Raw genomic sequence first — 19,223 nt, 5'->3', positions numbered from 1 at the left:
GATCCCGGGTTTCGTCGTCCAAAGCACGATTTGTTGAATCTGTCGGTATACAAGTATTTTGCAAGAATTCTAACGAGTCAAACAGTTACGCAGGTGAACATACATGCTTGATAAAGAAATGCTGAATCAGATTGAATCCCGGCAGTAGGCGTTGCAAAAAAACCGGAACAGCGTGAAAGACACGTATTAATATGCAACAGCTTTAATAAAGCAGTTTTACCGAAGCGCAAGAACTGCTAGATCCCGCTGTCACTCTTCTCCCGTCTGCTGAAATAGCTCAGTTGGGAGAGCGTTCAACTGAACATCTAAAGGTCCTTGGCTCGATCCCGGGTTTTTGCGTCTAAAGCACTTTTTTGTTAAATCTGTCGGTATACAAGTATTTTGCAAGAATTCTAACGAGTGAAACGGTTACGCAGGTGAACACACCTGCTTGATAAAGAAATGCTGATTCAGATTGCATCGCGACAGTAGGCGTTGCAAAAGAACCGGAACAGCGTGAAAGACATGTAGTAATGTGCAACAGCTCTAATAAAGCAGTTTTACCGAAGCGCAAGAACTGCTAGATCCCGCTGTCACTCTTCTCCCGTCTGCTGAAATAGCTCTGTTGGGAGAGCGTTATTCTGAACATATAAAGGTCCTTGGCTCGATCCCGGGTTTAGTCGTCCAAAGCACGATTTGTTAAATCTGTCGGTATACAAGTATTTTGCAAGAATTCTGACGAGTTAAACAGTTACGCAGGTGAACACACATGCTTGATAAAAAATGCTGAATCAGATTGAATCGCGGCAGTAGGCGTTGCAAAAAAACCGGAACAGCGTGAAAGACATGTAGTAATGTGCAACAGCCCTAATAAAGCAGTTTTACCGAAACGCAAGAACTGTTAAATGCCCCTTTCACTCTTCTCCCGTATGCTGAAATAGCTCAGTTCAGAGAGAGTTAGACTGAAAATCTGAAGGTCCTTGGCTCGATCCCGGGTTTCGGCGTCCAGAGCATTTTTTTGTTAAATCTTTCGATATACAAGTATTTTTCAATACTTTTAACGAGTGAAACGGTTACGCAGGTGAACACACATGTTTGATAAAGAAATGCTGACTCAGATTGCATCGCGGGAGTAGGCATTGCAAAAGAACCAGAACAGCGTGAAATACACGTAATAATGTGCAACAGCTCTAATAAAGCGGTTTTACCGAAACGCAAGAACTCTTAAATCCCGCTGTCACTCTTCTCCCGTCTGCCGAAATAGCGCAGTTGGGAGAGCGTTAGACTTAAGATCTAAAGGTCCTTGGCTCGATCCCGGGCTTCGGCGTCCAGAGCAATTTTTTGTTAAATCTCTCGGTATACAAGTATTTTGCAATACTTCTAACGAGTGAAACGGTTACGCAGGTGAACACACATGCTTGATAAAGAAATGCTGATTCAGATTGCATCGCGGGAGTAGGCATTGCAAAAAAATCGGAACAACGTGAAAGACATGTAGTAATGTGCAACAGCTCTAATAAAGCAGTTTTACCGAAGCGCAAGAACTGCTAGATCCCGCTGTCACTCTTCTCCCGTCTGCTGAAATAGCTCAGTTGGGAGAGCGTTAATCTGAACATATAAAGGTCCTTGGCTCGATCCCGGGTTTCAGCATCCAAAGCACTTTTTTGTTAAATCTGTCGGTATACAAGTATTTTGCAAGAATTCTAACGAGTGAAACGATTACGCAGCTGAACACACCTGCTTGATAAAGAAATGCTGATTCAGATTGCATCGCGACAGTAGGCGTTGTAAAAGACCCGGAACAGCGTGAAAACATGTAGTAATGTGCAACAGATCTAATAAAGCAGTTTTACCGAAGCGCAAGAACTGCGAGATCCCGCTGTCACTCTTCTCCCGTCTGCTGAAATAGCTCAGTAGGAGAGCGTTAATCTGAACATCTAAAGGTCCTTGGCTCGATCCCGGGTTTCAGCGTCCAAAGCACTTTTTTGTTAAATCTGTCGGTATACAAGTATTTTGCAAGGATTCTAACGAGTTAAACAGTTACGCAGGTGAACACACATGCTTGATAAAGAAATGCTGAATCAGATTGAATCGCGGCAGTAGGCGTTGCAAAAAAACCGGAACAGTGTGAAAGACACGTATTAAGATGCAACAGCTCTAATAAAGCAGTTTTACCGAAGCGCAAGAACTGCTAGATCTCGCTGTCACACTTCTCCCGTCTGCTGAAATAGCTCAGTTGGGAGAGCGTTAAACTGAACATCTAAAGGTCCTTGGCTCGATCCCGGGTTTCAGCGTCCAAAGCAATTTTTTGTTAAATCTCTCGGTATACAAGTATTTTGCAATACTTCTAACGAGTGAAACGGTTACGCAGGTGAACACACATGCTTGATAAAGAAATGCTGATTCAGATTGCATCGCGGGAGTAGGCATTGCAAAAAAACCGGAACAGCGTGAAAGACATGTAGTAATGTGCAACAGCTCTAATAAAGCAGTTTTACAGATGCGCAAGAACTGCTAGATCCCGCTGTCACTCTTCTCCCGTCTGCTGAAATAGCTCAGTTGGGAGAGCGTTAAACTGAACATCTAAAGGTCCTTGGCTCGATCCCGGGTTTCAGCGTCCAAAGCAATTTTTTGTTAAATCTCTCGGTATACAAGTATTTTGCAATACTTCTAACGAGTGAAACGGTTACGCAGGTGAACACACCTGCTTGATAAAGGAATGCTGATTCAGATTGCATCGCGACAGTAGGCGTTGCAAAAGACCCGGAACAGCGTGAAAGAAATGTAGTAATGTGCAACAGATCTAATAAAGCAGTTTTCCCGAAGCGCAAGAACTGCTAGATCCCGCTGTCACTCTTCTCCCCTCTGCTGAAATAGCTCAGTAGGAGAGCGTAAAACTGAACATCTAAAGGTCCTTGGCTCTATCGCGGGTTTCAGCGTCCAAAGCACTTTTTTTTTAAATCTCTCGGTATACAAGTGTTTCGCAATAATTCTAACGAGTGAAACGGTTACGCAGGTGAACACACCTGCTTGATAAAGAAATGCTGATTCAGATTGCATCGCGACAGTAGGCGTTGCAAAAGAACCGTAACAGCGTGAAAGACATGTAGTAATCTGCAACAGCTCTAATAAAGCAGTTTTACCGAAGCGCAAGAACTGCTAGATCCCGCTGTCACTCTTGGCCCGTCTCCTGAAATAGCTCAGTTGGGAGAGCGTTAATCTGAACATATAAAGGTCCTTGGCTCGATCCCGGGTTTCGTCGTCCAAAGCACGATTTGTTAAATCTGTCGGTATAGAAGTATTTTGCAATAATTCTAACGAGTGAAACGGTTACGCAGGTGAACACACATGCTTGATAAAGGAATGCTGATTCAGATTGCATCGCGGAAGTAGGCATTGAAAAAGAACCAGAACAGCGAGAAATACACGTAATAATGTGCAACAGCTCTAATAAAGCGGTTTTACCGAAACGCAAGAACTCTTAAATCCCGCTGTCACTCTTCTCCCGTCTGCCGAAATAGCGCAGTTGGGAGAGCGTTAAACTGAACATCTAAAGGTCCTTGGCTCGATCCCGGGTTTCTGCGTCCAAAGCAATTTTTTGGTAAATCTGTCGGTATACAAGTATTTTGCATCAATTCTGAGGAGTGAAACGGTTACGCAGGTGAACACACATGCTTGAAAAAGAAATGCTGATTCAGATTGCATCGCGGGAGTAGGCATTGCAAAAGAACCGGAACAGCGTGAAATACACGTAATAATGTGCGACAGCTCTAATAAAGCGGTTTTACCGGAACGCAAGAACTCTTAAATCCTGCTGTCACTCTTCTCCCGTCTGCCGAAACAGCGCAGTTGGGAGAGCGTTAAACTGAACATCTAAAGGTCCTTGGCTCAATCCCGGGTTTCAGCGTCCAAACCACTTTTTTGTTAAATCTTTCGGTATACAAGTATTTCGCAATAATTCTAACGAGTGAAACGGTTACGCAGGTGAACACACGTGCTTGAAAAAGAAATGCTTATTCAGATTGCATCGCGGCACTAGGCGTTGCAAAAGAACCATAACAGCGTTAAAGACATGTAATAATGTGCAACAGCTCTAATAAAGCGGTTTTACCGAAGCGCAAGAACTGTTAGATCCCGCTGTCACTCTTCTCCCGTCTGCTGAAATAGCTCAGTTGGGAGAGCGTAAACTGAACATCTAAAGGTCCTTGGCTCGATCCAGGGTTTCGGCGTCCAAAGCACGATTTGTTAAATCTGTCGGCATACAAGTATTTTGCAAAAATTCTAACGAGTGAAACGGTTACGTAGGTGAACACACATGCTTGATGAAGAAATGCTTATTCAGATTGCATCGCGGCAGTAGGCGTTGCAAAAGAACCAGAACAGCGTTAAAAACATGTAATAATGTGCAACAGCTCTCATAAAGATGTTTTACCGAAACGCAAGAACTGTTAGATCCCGCTGTCACTCTTCTCCCGTCTGCTGAAATAGCTCAGTTGGGAGAGCGTAAACTGAACATCTAAATGTCCTTGGCTCGATCCAGGGTTTCGGCGTCCAAAGCACGATTTGTTAAATCTGTCGGCATACAAATATTTTGCAAAAATTCTAACGAGTGAAACGGTTACGTAGGTGAACACACATGCTTGATGAAGAAATGCTTATTCAGATTGCATCGCGGCAGTAGGCGTTGCAAAAAAACCAGAACAGCGTTAAAAACATGTAATAATGTGCAACAGCTCTCATAAAGATGTTTTACCGAAACGCAAGAACTGTTGAATGCCGCTGTCACTCTTCTCCCGTCTGCCGAAATAGCTCAGTTGGGAGAGCGGTAAACTGAACATCTAAAGGTCCTTGACTCGATCCCGGGTTTCGGCGTCCAAAGCACGATTTGTTAAATATGTCGGTATACAAGTATTTTGCAATAATTCTAACGAGTTAATTGGTTACGCAGGTGAACACACATGCTTGATAAAAAAGTGCTGATTCAGATTGCATCGCGGCAGTGGGCGTTGCAAAAAAACCGGAACAGCGTGAAAGACATGTAATAATGTGCAACAGCTCTAATAAAGCGGTTTTACCAAAATGCAAGAACTGTTAAATCCCGCTGTCACTCTTCTCCCGTCTGCCGAAATAGCTCAGTTGGGAGAGCGTTAAACTGAACATCTAAAAGTCTCTGGCTCGATCCCGGGTTTTGGCGTCCAAAGCACTTTTGTGTTAAATCCGTCAGTAGACAAGTATTTTGCAATAATTCTAACGAGTGAAACGGTTACGCAGGTGAACACACATGCTTGATAAAGAAATGCTGATTCAGATTGAATCCGGCAGTAGGCGTTGCAAAAGAACCGGAACAGCGTGAAAGACATGTAGTAATGTGCAACAGCTCTAATAAAGCGGTTTTACCGAAGCGCAAGAACTGTTAGATCCCGCTGCCACTCTTTTACCGTCTGCTGAAATAGCTCAGTTGGGAGAGCGTTAAACTGAACATCTAAGCGTCCTTGGCTCGATCCCGGGTTTCGGCGTCCAAAGCACGATTTGTTAAATCTGTCGGTATACAAGTATTTTGCATTAATTCTAACGAGTGAAACGGTTACGCAGGTGAACACACATGCTTGATAAAGAAATGCTGATTCAGATTGCATCGCGGTAGTAGGCGTTGCAAAAGAACCGGAACAACGTGAAAGACATGTAGTAATGTGCAACAGCTCTAATAAAGCGATTTTACCGAAACGCAAGAACTGTTAAATCCCGCGGTAACTCTTCTCCCGTCTGCCGAAATAGCTCAGTTGGGAGAGCGTTAAACTGAACATCTAAAGGTCCTTGGCTCGATCCCGGGTTTCGGCGTCTAAAGCACTTTTTTGTAAAATCTGTCGGTATACAAGTATTTCGCAATAATTCTAACGAGTGAAACGGTTACGCAGGTGAACACACATGCATGATAAAGAAATGCTGATTCAGATTGCATCGCGGCAGTAGGCGTTGCAAAAGAACCGGAACAGCGTGAAAGACATGTAGTAATGTGCAACAGCTCTAATAAAGCGGTTTTTACCGAAGCGCAAGAACTGTTAGATCCCGCTGTCACTCTCCTCCCGTCTGCTGAAATAGCTCAGTTGGGAGAGCGTTAAACTGAACATCTAAAGGTCCTTGGCTCGATCCCGCGTTTCAGCGTCCAAAGCACTTTTCTGTTAAATCTGTCGGTATACAAGTATTTCCCAATAATTCTAACGAGTGAAACGGTTACGCAGGTAAACACACATGCTTGATAAAGAAATGCTGATTCAGTTTGCATCGCGGCATGAGGCGTTGCAAAAGAACTGGAACAGCGTGAAAGACATGTAATAATGTGCAACAGCTCTAATAAAGCGGTTTTACCGAAACGCAAGAACTGTTAAATCCCGCTGTCACTCTTCTCCCATCTGCCGAAACAGCTCAGTTGGGAGAGCGTTAAATTGAACATCTAAAAATCCTTGGCTCGATCCCGGGTTTCGGAGTCCAAAGCACGATTTGTTAAATCTGTCGGTATACAAGTATTTTGCAATAATTCTAACGAGTGAAACGGTTACGTAGGTGAACACACATGCTTGATGAAGAAATGCTTATTCAGATTGCATCGCGGCACTAGGCGTTGCAAAAGAACCATAACAGCGTTAAAGACATGTAATAATGTGCAACAGCTCTCATAAAGATGTTTTACCGAAACGCAAGAACTGTTAAATCCCGCGGTAACTCTTCTCCCGTCTGCCGAAATAGCTCAGTTGGGAGAGCGTTAAACTGAACATCTAAAGGTCCTTGGCTTGATCCCGGGATTCGGCGTCTAAAGCACTTTTTTGTTAAATCTGTCGGTATACAAGTATTTCGCAATAATTCTAACGAGTGAATTGGTTACGCAGGTGAACACACATGCTTGATAAAAAAATGCTGATTCAGATTGCATCGCGGCAGTAGGCGTTGCAAAACAACCGGAACAGCGTGAAAGTCATGTAATAATGTGCAACAGCTCTAATAAACTGATTTTACCGAAACGCAAGAACTGTTAAATCCCGCTGTCACTCTTCTCCCGTCTTCCGAAATGGCTCAGTAGGGAGAGCGTTAAAGTGAACATCTAAAGGTCGTTGGCTCGATCCCGGGTTTCGGCGTCCAAAGCACTTTTTTGTTAAATTAGTCGGTATAGTATTTTGCAATAATTCTAAGGAGTCAAACGGTGACGCAGGTGAACACACAAGCTTGATGAAGAAGTGCTTATTCAGATTGCATGGCGGCAGTAGGCATTGCAAAAGAACCGGAACAGCGTTAAAGACATGTAATAATGTGCAACAGCTCTCATAAAGATGTTTTACCGAAACGCAAGAACTGTTAAATCCCGCGGTAACTCTTCTCCCGTCTGCCGAAATAGCTCAGTTGGGAGAGCGTTAAACTGAACATCTAAAGGTCCTTGGCTTGATCCCGGGTTTCGGCGTCCAAAGCACTTTTGTGTCAAATCGGTCAGTATACAAGTATTTTGCAATAATTCTAACGAGTGAAACGGTTACGCAGGTGAACACACATGCTTGATAAAGAAATGCTGATTCAGATTGCATCGCGGCAGTAGGCGTCGCAAGAGAACCGGAACAGCGTGAAAGACATGTAATAATGTGCAACAGCTCTAATAAAGCGGTTTTGCCGAAACGCAAGAACTGTTAAATCCCGCTGTCACTCTTCTCCCATCTGCCGAAATAGCTCAGTTGTGAGAGCGTTTAACTGAACATCTAAATGTCCTTGGCTTGATCCCGGGTTTCGGCGTCCAAAGCACTTCTTTGTTAAATTAGTCGGTATACAAGTATTTTGCAATACTTCTAACGAGTGAAACGCTTACGCAGGTGAACACACATGCTTGATAAAGAAAGGCTGATTCAGATTGCATCGCGGCAGTAGGCGTTGCAAAAGAACCGGAACAGCATGAAAGACATGTAGTAATATGCAAAAGCTCTAATAAAGCGGTTTTACCGAAAGGCAAGAACTGTTAAATCCCGCTGTCACTCGTCTCCCGTCGGCCGAAATAGCTCAGTTGGGAGAGCGTTAAACTAAACATCTAAAGGTCCTCTGCTCGATCCCGGGTTTCGGCGTCCAAAGCACTTCTGTGTTAAATCTATCGGTATACAAGTATTTTGCATTAAGTCTAACGAGTGAAACGGTTACGCAGGTGAACACACATGCTTGATAAAGAAATGCTAATTCAGATTGAATCCGGCAGTAGGCGTTGCAAAAGAACCGGAACCGCGTGAAAGACATGTAGTAATGTGCAACAGCTCTAATAAAGCCGTTTTACCGAAAGGCAAGAACTGTTAAATCCCGCTGTCACTCGTCTTCTGTCGGCCGAAATAGCTCAGTTGGGAGAGCGTTAAACTAAACATCTAAAGGTCCTCTGCTCGATCCCGGGTTTCGGCGTCCAAAGCACTTCTGTGTTAAATCTATCCGTATACAAGTATTTTGCATTAAGTCTAACGAGTGAAACGGTTACGCAGGTGAACACACATGCTTGATAAAGAAATGCTGATTCAGATTACATCGCGGCAGTAGGCGTTGCAAAAGAACCGGAACAACGTGAAAGACATGTAGTAATGTGCAACAGCACTAATAAAGCAATTTTACCGAAGCGCAAGAACTGTTAGATCCCGCTGTCACTCTTCTCCCGTCTGCTGAAATAGCTCAGTTGGGAGAGCGTAAACTGAACATCTAAAGGTCCTTGGCTCGATCCCGGGTTTCGGCGTCCAAAGCACGATTTGATAATTTGTCGGTATACAAGTATTTTGCAATAATTCTAACGAGTGAAACGGTTACGTAGATGAACACACATGCTTGATGAAGAAATGCTTATTCAGTTTGCATCGCGGCAGTAGGCGTTGCAAAAGAACCAGAACAGCGTTAAAGACATGTAATAATGTGCAACAGCTCTCATAAAGATGTTTTACCGAAACGCAAGAACTGTTCAATCCCGCTGTCACTCTTCTCCCGTCTGCCGAAATAGCTCAGTGTGGAGAGCGGTAAACTGAACATCTAAAGGTCCTTGACTCGATCCCGGGTTTCGGCCTCCAAAGCACGATTTGTTAAATCTGTCGGTATACAAGTATTTTGCAATAATTCTAACGAGTGAATTGGTTACGCAGGTGAACACACATGCTTGAAAAAAATGCTGATTCAGATTGCATCGCGGCAGTAGGCGTTGCAAAAGAACCGGAACAGCGTGAAAGACATGTAATAATGTGCAACAGCTCTAATAAACTGATTTTACCGAAACGAAAGAACTGTTAAATCCCGCTGTCACTCATCTCCCGGGTGCCGAAATAGCTCAGTTGGGAGAGCGTTAAACTGAACATCTAAAGGTCCTTGGCTCGATCCCGGGTTTCGGCGTCCAAAGCACTTTTTTGTTAAATCTGTCGGTATACAAGTATTTCGCAATAATTCTAACGAGTGAAACGGTTACGCAGGTAAACACACATGCTTGATAAAGAAATGCTGATTCAGATTGCATCGCGGCAGTAGGTGTCGCAAAAGAACAGGAACAGCGTTGAAAGACATGTAATAATGTGCAACAGCTCTAATAAAGCTGTTTTGCCGAAACGCAAGAACTGTTAAATCCCGCTGTCACTCTTCTCCCACCTGCCGAGATAGCTCAGTAGGGAGTGCGTTAAAGTGAACATCTAAAGGTCCTTGGCTCGATCCCGGGTTTCGGCGTCCAAAGCACTTTTTTGTTAAATTAGTCGGTATACAAGTATTTTGCATTAATTCTAACGAGTGAAACGGTTACGCAGGTGAACACTTATGCTTGATAAAGAAATGCTGATTCAGATTGCATCGCGGTAGTAGGCGTTGCAAAAGAACCGGAACAACGTGAAAGACATGTAGTAATGTGCAACAGCTCTAATAAAGCGATTTTACCGAAACGCAAGAACTGTTAAATCCCGCGGTAACTCTTCTCCCGTCTGCCGAAATAGCTCAGTTGGGAGAGCGTTAAACTGAACATCTTAAGGTCCTTGGCTCGATCCCGGGTTTCGGCGTCTAAAGCACTTTTTTGTAAAATCTGTCGGTATACAAGTATTTCGCAATAATTCTAACGAGTGAAACGGTTACGCAGGTGAACACACATGCATGATAAAGAAATGCTGATTCAGATTGCATCGCGGCAGTAGGCGTTGCAAAAGAACCGGAACAGCGTGAAAGACATGTAGTAATGTGCAACAGCTCTAATAAAGCGGTTTTTACCGAAGCGCAAGAACTGTTAGATCCCGCTGTCACTCTCCTCCCGTCTGCTGAAATAGCTCAGTTGGGAGAGCGTTAAACTGAACATCTAAAGGTCCTTGTCTCGATCCCGCGTTTCAGCGTCCAAAGCACTTTTCTGTTAAATCTGTCGGTATACAAGTATTTCCCAATAATTCTAACGAGTGAAACGGTTACGCAGGTAAACACACATGCTTGATAAAGAAATGCTGATTCAGTTTGCATCGCGGCATGAGGCGTTGCAAAAGAACTGGAACAGCGTGAAAGACATGTAATAATATGCAACAGCTCTAATAAAGCGGTTTTACCGAAACGCAAGAACTGTTAAATCCCGCTGTCACTCTTCTCCCGTCTTCCGAAATGGCTCAGTAGGGAGAGCGTTAAAGTGAACATCTAAAGGTCGTTGGCTCGATCCCGGGTTTCGGCGTCCAAAGCACTTTTTTGTTAAATTAGTCGGTATAGTATTTTGCAATAATTCTAAGGAGTCAAACGGTGACGCAGGTGAACACACAAGCTTGATGAAGAAGTGCTTATTCAGATTGCATGGCGGCAGTAGGCATTGCAAAAGAACCGGAACAGCGTTAAAGACATGTTATAATGTGCAACAGCTCTAATAAAGCGGTTTTACCGAAAGGCAAGAACTGTTAAATCCCGCTGTCACTCTTCTCCCGTCTGCCGAAATAGCTCAGTTGGGAGAGCGGTAAACTGAACATGTAAAAGTCCTTGGCTCGATCCCGGGTTTCGGCGTCCAAAGCACTTTTGTGTCAAATCGGTCAGTATACAAGTATTTTGCAATAATTCTAACGAGTGAAACGGTTACGCAGGTGAACACACATGCTTGATAAAGAAATGCTGATTCAGATTGCATCGCGGCAGTAGGCGTCGCAAGAGAACCGGAACAGCGTGAAAGACATGTAATAATGTGCAACAGCTCTAATAAAGCGGTTTTGCCGAAACGCAAGAACTGTTAAATCCCGCTGTCACTCTTCTCCCATCTGCCGAAATAGCTCAGTTGTGAGAGCGTTTAACTGAACATCTAAATGTCCTTGGCTTGATCCCGGGTTTCGGCGTCCAAAGCACTTCTTTGTTAAATTAGTCGGTATACAAGTATTTTGCAATACTTCTAACGAGTGAAACGCTTACGCAGGTGAACACACATGCTTGATAAAGAAAGGCTGATTCAGATTGCATCGCGGCAGTAGGCGTTGCAAAAGAACCGGAACAGCATGAAAGACATGTAGTAATATGCAAAAGCTCTAATAAAGCGGTTTTACCGAAAGGCAAGAACTGTTAAATCCCGCTGTCACTCGTCTCCCGTCGGCCGAAATAGCTCAGTTGGGAGAGCGTTAAACTAAACATCTAAAGGTCCTCTGCTCGATCCCGGGTTTCGGCGTCCAAAGCACTTCTGTGTTAAATCTATCGGTATACAAGTATTTTGCATTAAGTCTAACGAGTGAAACGGTTACGCAGGTGAACACACATGCTTGATAAAGAAATGCTAATTCAGATTGAATCCGGCAGTAGGCGTTGCAAAAGAACCGGAACCGCGTGAAAGACATGTAGTAATGTGCAACAGCTCTAATAAAGCGGTTTTACCGAAAGGCAAGAACTGTTAAATCCCGCTGTCACTCGTCTTCTGTCGGCCGAAATAGCTCAGGTGGGAGAGCGTTAAACTAAACATCTAAAGGTCCTCTGCTCGATGCCGGGTTTCGGCGTCCAAAGCACTTCTGTGTTAAATCTATCCGTATACAAGTATTTTGCATTAAGTGTAACGTGTGAAACGGTTACGCAGGTGAACACACATGCTTGATAAAGAAATGCTGATTCAGATTGCATCGCGGCAGTAGGCGTTGCAAAAGAACCGGAACAACGTGAAAGACATGTAGTAATGTGCAACAGCACTAATAAAGCAATTTTACCGAAGCGCAAGAACTGTTAGATCCCGCTGTCACTCTTCTCCCGTCTGCTGAAATAGCTCAGTTGGGAGAGTGTAAACTGAACATCTAAAGGTCCTTGGCTCGATCCCGGGTTTCGGCGTCCAAAGCACGATTTGATAATTTGTCGGTATACAAGTATTTTGCAATAATTCTAACGAGTGAAACGGTTACGTAGGTGAACACACATGCTTGATGAAGAAATGCTTATTCAGTTTGCATCGCGGCAGTAGGCGTTGCAAAAGAACCAGAACAGCGTTAAAGACATGTAATAATGTGCAACAGCTCTCATAAAGATGTTTTACCGAAACGCAAGAACTGTTCAATCCCGCTGTCACTCTTCTCCCGTCTGCCGAAATAGCTCAGTGTGGAGAGCGGGAAACTGAACATCTAAAGGTCCTTGACTCGATCCCGGGTTTCGGCGTCCAAAGCACGATTTGTTAAATCTGTCGGTATACAAGTATTTTGCAATAATTCTAACGAGTGAATTGGTTACGCAGGTGAACACACATGCTTGAAAAAAATGCTGATTCAGATTGCATCGCGGCAGTAGGCGTTGCAAAAGAACCGGAACAGCGTGAAAGACATGTAATAATGTGCAACAGCTCTAATAAACTGATTTTACCGAAACGAAAGAACTGTTAAATCCCGCTGTCACTCATCTCCCGGGTGCCGAAATAGCTCAGTTGGGAGAGCGTTAAACTGAACATCTAAAGGTCCTTGGCTCGATCCCGGGTTTCGGCGTCCAAAGCACTTTTTTGTTAAATCTGTCGGTATACAAGTATTTCGCAATAATTCTAACGAGTGAAACGGTTACGCAGGTAAACACACATGCTTGATAAAGAAATGCTGATTCAGATTGCATCGCGGCAGTAGGTGTCGCAAAAGAACAGGAACAGCGTTGAAAGACATGTAATAATGTTCAACAGCTCTAATAAAGCTGTTTTGCCGAAACGCAAGAACTGTTAAATCCCGCTGTCACTCTTCTCCCACCTGCCGAGATAGCTCAGTAGGGAGAGCGTTAAAGTGAACATCTAAAGGTCCTTGGCTCGATCCCGGGTTTCGGCGTCCAAAGCACTTTTTTGTTAAATTAGTCGGTATACAAGTATTTTGCAATAATTCTAACGAGTGAAATGGTGACGCAAGGTGAACACACATGCTTGATGAAGAAGTGCTTATTCAGATTGCATCGCGGCAGTAGGCGTTGCAAAAGAACCGGAACAGCGTTAAAGACATGTTATATTGTGCAACAGCTCTAATAAAGCGGTTTTACCGAAAGGCAAGAACTGTTAAATCCCGCTGTCACTCTTCTCCCGTCTGCCGAAATAGCTCAGTTGTGAGAGCGTTTAACTGAACATCTAAATGTCCTTGGCTTGATCCCGGGTTTCGGCGTCCAAAGCACTTTTTTGTTAAATTAGTCGGTATACAAGTATTTTGCAATAATTCTAACGAGTGAAACGGTTACGCAGGTGAACACACATGCTTGATGAAGAAGTGCTTATTCAGATTCCATCGCAGCAGTAGGCGTTGCAAAAGAACCGGAACAGCGTTAAAGAGATGTTATAATGTGCAACAGCTCTAATAAAGCGGTTGTACCGAAAGGCAAGAACTGTTAAATCCCGCTGTCACTCGTCTCCCGTCGGCCGAAATAGCTCAGTTGGGAGAGCGTTAAACTAAACATCTAAAGGTCCTCTGCTCGATCCCGGGATTCGGCGTCCAAAGCACGATTTGTTAAATCTGTCGGTATACAAGTATTTTGCAATAATTCTTACGAGTGAAACGGTTACGCAGGTGAACACACATGCTTTACGAAGAAATGCTTATTCAGATTGCATCGCGGCAGTAGGCGTTGCAAAAGAACCGGAACAGCGTGAAATACATGTAATATTGTGCAACAGCTCTAATAAAGCGATTTTACCGAAACGCAAGAACTGTTAGATCCCGCTGTCACTCTTCTCCCGCCTGCTGAAATTGCTCAGTAAGGAGAGCGTTAAACTGAACACCTAAAGGTGCTTGGCGCGATCCCGGGTTTCGGCGTCCAAAGCACTTTTGTGTTAAATCTCTCGGTATATAAGTATTTTGCAATAATTCTAACGAGCGAAACGGTTACGCAGGTGAACACACATGCTTGATAAAGAAATGCTGATTCAGATTGCATCGCGGCAGTAGGCGTTGCAAAAGAACCGGAACAGCGTGAAAGACATGTAATATTGTGCAACAGCTCTAATAAAGCGATTTTACCGAAACGCAAGAACTGTTAGATCCCGCTGTCACTCTTCTCCCGCCTGCTGAAATTGCTCAGTAAGGAAAGCGTTAAACTGAACATCTAAAGGTCCTTGGCTCGATCCCGGGTTTCGGCGTCCAAAGCACTTTTGTGTTAAATCTGTCGGTATACAAGTATTTTGCAATACTTCTAACGAGTGAAACGGTTACGCAGGTGAACACACATGCTTGATAAAGAAATGCTGATTCAGATTGCATCGCGGCAGTAGGCGTTGCAAAAGAACTGGAACAGCGTGAAAGACATGTAATAATGTGCAACAGCTCTAATAAAGCGATTTTACCGAAACGCAAGAACTGTTAAATCCCGCAATCACTCTTCTCCCGTCTGCTGGAATAGCTCAGTTGGGAGAGCGCTAAACTTAACATCTGAAGGTCCTTGGCTCGATCCCGGGTTTCGGCGTCCAAAGCACGATTTGTTAAATCTGTTGGTATACAAGTATTTTGCAATAATTCTAACGAGTGAAACGGTTACGCAGGTGAACATACATGCTTGATGAAGAAATGCTTATTCAGATTGCATCGCGGCAGTAGGCGTTGCAAAAGAACCGGAACAGCGTTAAAGACATGTAATGATGTGCAACAGCTCTAATAAAGCAGTTTTACCGAAACGCAAGAACTGTTAAATCCCGCTGTCACTCATCTCCCGTCTGTCGAAATAGCTCAGTTAGGAGAGCGTTAAACTGAACATCTAAAGGTCCTTGGCTCGATCCCGGGTTTCGGCGTCTAAAGCACGATTTGTTAAATCTGTCGGTATACAAGTATTTTGCAATAATTCTAACGAGTGAAACGGTTACGCAGGTGAACACACATGCTTGATAAAGAAATGCTGATTCAGATTGCATCGCGGCAGTAGGCGTTGCAAAAGAACCGGAACAGCGTGAAAGACATGTAATATTGTGCAACAGCTCTAATAAAGCGATTTTACCGAAACGCAAGAACTGTTAAATCCCGCGGTCACTCTTCTCCCGTCTGCCGAAATAGCTCAGTAAGGAGAGCGTTAAACGTAACACATTAAGGTCCTTGGCTCGATCCCGGGTTTCGGCGTCCAAAGCACTTTTTTGTTAGATCTGTCGGTATACAAGTATTTCGCAATAATTCTAACGAGTGAAACAGTTACGCAGGTAAACACATATGCTTGATAAAGAAATGCTGATTCAGATTGCATCGCGGCAGTAGGCGTTGAAAAAGAACCGGAACAGCGTTAAAGACATGTAATGATGTGCAACAGCTCTAATAAAGCAGTTTTACCGAAACGCAAGAACTGTTAAATCCCGCTGTCACTCTTCTCCCGTCTGTCGAAATAGCTCAGTTAGGAGAGCGTTAAACTGAACATCTAAAGGTCCGTGGCTCGATCCCGGGTTTCGGCGTCCAAAGCACTTTTGTGTTAACTCTGTCGGCATACAAGTATTTTGCAATAATTCTAACGAGTGAAACGCTTACGCAGGTGAACACACATGCTTGATAAAGAAATGCTGATTCAGATTGAATTCGGCAGTAGGCGTTGCAAAACAACCGGAACAGCGTGAAAGACATGTAGACATGTGCAACAGCTCTAACAAAGCGGTTTTACCGAAGCGCAAGAACTGTTAGATCCCGCTGTCACTCTTCTCCCGTCTGCTGAAATAGCTCAGTTGGGAGAGCGTTAAACTGAACATCTAGAGGTCCTTGGCTCAATCCCGGGTTTCGGCGTCCAAAGCACGATTTGTTAAATCTGTCGGTATACAAGTATTTTGCAATAATTCTAACGAGTGAAACGGTTACGCAGGTGAACATACATGCTTGATGAAGAAATGCTTATTCAGATTGCATCACGGCAGTAGGCGTTGCAAAAGAACCGGAACAGCGTTAAAGACATGTAATGATGTGCAACAGCTCTAATAAAGCAGTTTTACCGAAACGCAAGAACTGTTAATCCCGCTGTCACTCTTCTCCCGTCTGTCGAAATAGCTCAGTTAGGAGAGCGTTAAACTGAACATCTAAAGGTCCTTGGCTCGATCCCGGGTTTCGGCGTCCAAAGCACTTTTGTGTTAAATCGGTCGGTATACAAGTATTTTGCAATAATTCTAACGAGTGAAACGGTTACGCAGGTAAACACATATGCTTGATAAAGAAATGCTGATTCAGATTGCATCGCGACAGTAGGCGTTGCAAAAGAACCGGAAGAGCGTGAAAGACATGCAATATTGTGCAACAGCTCTAATAAAGCGATTTTACCGAAACGCAAGAACTGTTAAATCCCGCGGTCACTCTTCTCCCGTCTGCCGAAATAGCTCAGTACGGAGAGCGTTAAACTGAACAAATAAAGGTCCTTGGCTCGATCCCTGGTTTCGGCGTGCAAAGCACTTTTTTGTTAAATCTGTCGGTATACATGTATTTTGCTTTAATTCTAACGAGTGAAACGGTTACGCAGGTGAACACACATGCTTGATAAAGAAATGCTGATTCAGATTGCATCGCGGCAGTAGGCGTTGCAAAAGAACCGGAACAACGTGAAAGACATGTAGTAAGAGCAACAGCTCTAATAAAGCGATTTTACCGAAACGCAAGAACTGTTAAATCCCGCGGTCACTCTTCTCCCGTCTGCCGAAATAGCTCAGTTGGGAGAGCGTTACACTGAACATCTAAAGGTCCTTGGCTCGATCCCGGGTTTCGGGGTCCAAAGCACTTTTTTGTTGAATCTGTCGGTATAGAAGTATTTCCCAATAATTCTAACGAGTGAAACAGTTACGCAGGTAAACACACATGCTTGATGAAGAAATGCTGATTCAGATTGCATCGCGGCAGTAGGCGTTGCAAAAGAATCGGAACATCGTGAAAGACGTGTAATAATGTGCAACAGCTCTAATAAAGCGATTTTACCAAAACGCAAGAACTGTTAAATCCCGCAATCACTCTTCTCCCGTCTGCTGGAATAGCTCAGTTGGGAGAGCGCTAAACTTAACATCTGAAGGTCCTTGGCTCGAGCCCGGGTTTCGGCGTCCAAATCACGATTTGTTAAATCTTTTGGTATACAAGTATTTTGCAATAATTCTAACAAGTGAAACGGTTACGCAGGTGAACATACATGCTTGATGAAGAAATGCTTATTCAGATTGCATCGCGGCAGTAGGCGTTGCAAAAGAACCGGAACAGCGTTAAAGACATGTAATGATGTGCAACAGCTCTAATAAAGCAGTTTTACCGAAACGCAAGAACTGTTAAATCCCGCTGTCACTTTTCTCCCGTCTGTCGAAATAGCTCAGTTAGGAGAGCGTTAAACTGAACATCTAAAGGTGCTTGGCTCGATCCCGGGTTTCGGCGTCCAAAGCACTTTTGTGTTAAATCTGTTGGTATACAAGTATTTTGCAATAATTCTAACGAGTGAAACGGTTACGCAGGTGAACATACATGCTTGATGAAGAAATGCTTATTCAGATTGCATCGCGGCAGTAGGCGTTGCAAAAGAACCGGAACAGCGTTAAAGACATGTAATGATGTGCAACAGCTCTAATAAAGCAGTTTTACCGAAACGCAAGAACTGTTAAATCCCGCTATCACTCTTCTCCCGTCTGTCGAAATAGCTCAGTTAGGAGAGCGTTAAACTGAACATCTAAAGGTCCTTGGCTCGATCCCGGGTTTCGGCGTCTAAAGCACGATTTGTTAAATCTGTCGGTATACAAGTATTTTGCAATAATTCTAACGAGTGAAACGGTTACGCAGGTGAACACACATGCTTGATAAAGAAATGCTGATTCAGATTGCATCGCGGCAGTAGGCGTTGCAAAAGAACCGGAACAGCGTGAAAGACATGTAATATTGTGCAACAGCTCTAATAAAGCGATTTTACCGAAACGCAAGAACTGTTAAATCCCGCGGTCACTCTTCTCCCGTCTGCCGAAATAGCTCAGTAAGGAGAGCGTTAAACGTAACATCTAAAGGTCCTTGGCTCGATCTCGGGTTTCGGCGTCCAAAGCACTTTTTTGTTAGATCTGTCGGTATACAAGTATTTCGCAATAATTCTAACGAGTGAAACAGTTACGCAGGTAAACACATATGCTTGATAAAGAAATGCTGATTCAGATTGCATCGCGGCAGTAGGCGTTGCAAAAGAACCGGAACAGCGTTAAAGACATGTAATGATGTGCAACAGCTCTAATAAAGCAGTTTTACCGAAACGCAAGAACTGTTAAATCCCGCTGTCACTTTTCTCCCGTCTGTCGAAATAGCTCAGTTAGGAGAGCGTTAAACTGAACATCTAAAGGTCCTTGGCTCGATCCCGGGTTTCGGCGTCCAAAGCACTTTTGTGTTAACTCTGTCGGTATACAAGTATTTTGCAATAATTCTAACGAGTGAAACGCTTACGCAGGTGAACACACATGCTTGATAAAGAAATGCTGATTCAGATTGAATTCGGCAGTAGGCGTTGCAAAACAACCGGAACAGCGTGAAAGACATGTAGACATGTGCAACAGCTCTAACAAAGCGGTTTTACCGAAGCGCAAGAACTGTTAGATCCCGCTGTCACTCTTCTCCCGTCTGCTGAAATAGCTCAGTTGGGAGAGCGTTAAACTGAACATCTAGAGGTCCTTGGCTCAATCCCGGGTTTCGGCGTCCAAAGCACGATTTGTTAAATCTGTCGGTATACAAGTATTTTGCAATAATTCTAACGAGTGAAACGGTTACGCAGGTGAACATGCATGCTTGATGAAGAAATGCTTATTCAGATTGCATCGCGGCAGTAGGCGTTGCAAAAGAACCGGAACAGCGTTAAAGACATGTAATGATGTGCAACAGCTCTAA

The 19,223-nt window shown here is 43.8% G+C and overlaps 11 non-coding genes across 11 annotated transcripts; all 11 read left to right on the top strand.

Annotated features, from left to right (window-relative positions):
- Positions 1-1,233: 1,233 nt before the first annotated feature.
- TRNAL-UAA (transfer RNA leucine (anticodon UAA)) lies at positions 1,234-1,306 on the top strand. Its single transcript has one exon. It is a non-coding gene; the product is annotated as a tRNA-Leu (tRNA).
- Positions 1,307-2,200: 894 nt separating this feature from the next.
- Positions 2,201-2,273, top strand: TRNAF-GAA (transfer RNA phenylalanine (anticodon GAA)). Its single transcript has one exon. It is a non-coding gene; the product is annotated as a tRNA-Phe (tRNA).
- Positions 2,274-2,523: 250 nt separating this feature from the next.
- On the top strand, positions 2,524-2,596 carry TRNAF-GAA (transfer RNA phenylalanine (anticodon GAA)). Its single transcript has one exon. It is a non-coding gene; the product is annotated as a tRNA-Phe (tRNA).
- A 3,148-nt stretch (positions 2,597-5,744) lies between these two features.
- TRNAF-GAA (transfer RNA phenylalanine (anticodon GAA)) lies at positions 5,745-5,817 on the top strand. The gene has a single exon. It is a non-coding gene; the product is annotated as a tRNA-Phe (tRNA).
- Positions 5,818-6,068: 251 nt separating this feature from the next.
- On the top strand, positions 6,069-6,141 carry TRNAF-GAA (transfer RNA phenylalanine (anticodon GAA)). Its single transcript has one exon. It is a non-coding gene; the product is annotated as a tRNA-Phe (tRNA).
- Positions 6,142-7,356: 1,215 nt separating this feature from the next.
- Positions 7,357-7,429, top strand: TRNAF-GAA (transfer RNA phenylalanine (anticodon GAA)). The gene has a single exon. It is a non-coding gene; the product is annotated as a tRNA-Phe (tRNA).
- Positions 7,430-9,287: 1,858 nt separating this feature from the next.
- On the top strand, positions 9,288-9,360 carry TRNAF-GAA (transfer RNA phenylalanine (anticodon GAA)). The gene has a single exon. It is a non-coding gene; the product is annotated as a tRNA-Phe (tRNA).
- A 574-nt stretch (positions 9,361-9,934) lies between these two features.
- Positions 9,935-10,007, top strand: TRNAF-GAA (transfer RNA phenylalanine (anticodon GAA)). The gene has a single exon. It is a non-coding gene; the product is annotated as a tRNA-Phe (tRNA).
- A 2,825-nt stretch (positions 10,008-12,832) lies between these two features.
- Positions 12,833-12,905, top strand: TRNAF-GAA (transfer RNA phenylalanine (anticodon GAA)). The gene has a single exon. It is a non-coding gene; the product is annotated as a tRNA-Phe (tRNA).
- Positions 12,906-16,060: 3,155 nt separating this feature from the next.
- On the top strand, positions 16,061-16,133 carry TRNAF-GAA (transfer RNA phenylalanine (anticodon GAA)). Its single transcript has one exon. It is a non-coding gene; the product is annotated as a tRNA-Phe (tRNA).
- Positions 16,134-18,961: 2,828 nt separating this feature from the next.
- TRNAF-GAA (transfer RNA phenylalanine (anticodon GAA)) lies at positions 18,962-19,034 on the top strand. The gene has a single exon. It is a non-coding gene; the product is annotated as a tRNA-Phe (tRNA).
- The last annotated feature ends 189 nt before the right edge of the window (positions 19,035-19,223 follow it).

Source organism: Rhipicephalus microplus, chromosome X (genome assembly GCF_043290135.1).
Source record: "Rhipicephalus microplus isolate Deutch F79 chromosome X, USDA_Rmic, whole genome shotgun sequence".
Lineage (NCBI taxonomy): Eukaryota > Metazoa > Arthropoda > Arachnida > Ixodida > Ixodidae > Rhipicephalus > Rhipicephalus microplus.
This window is presented reverse-complemented; position numbering and strand designations above follow the sequence as displayed.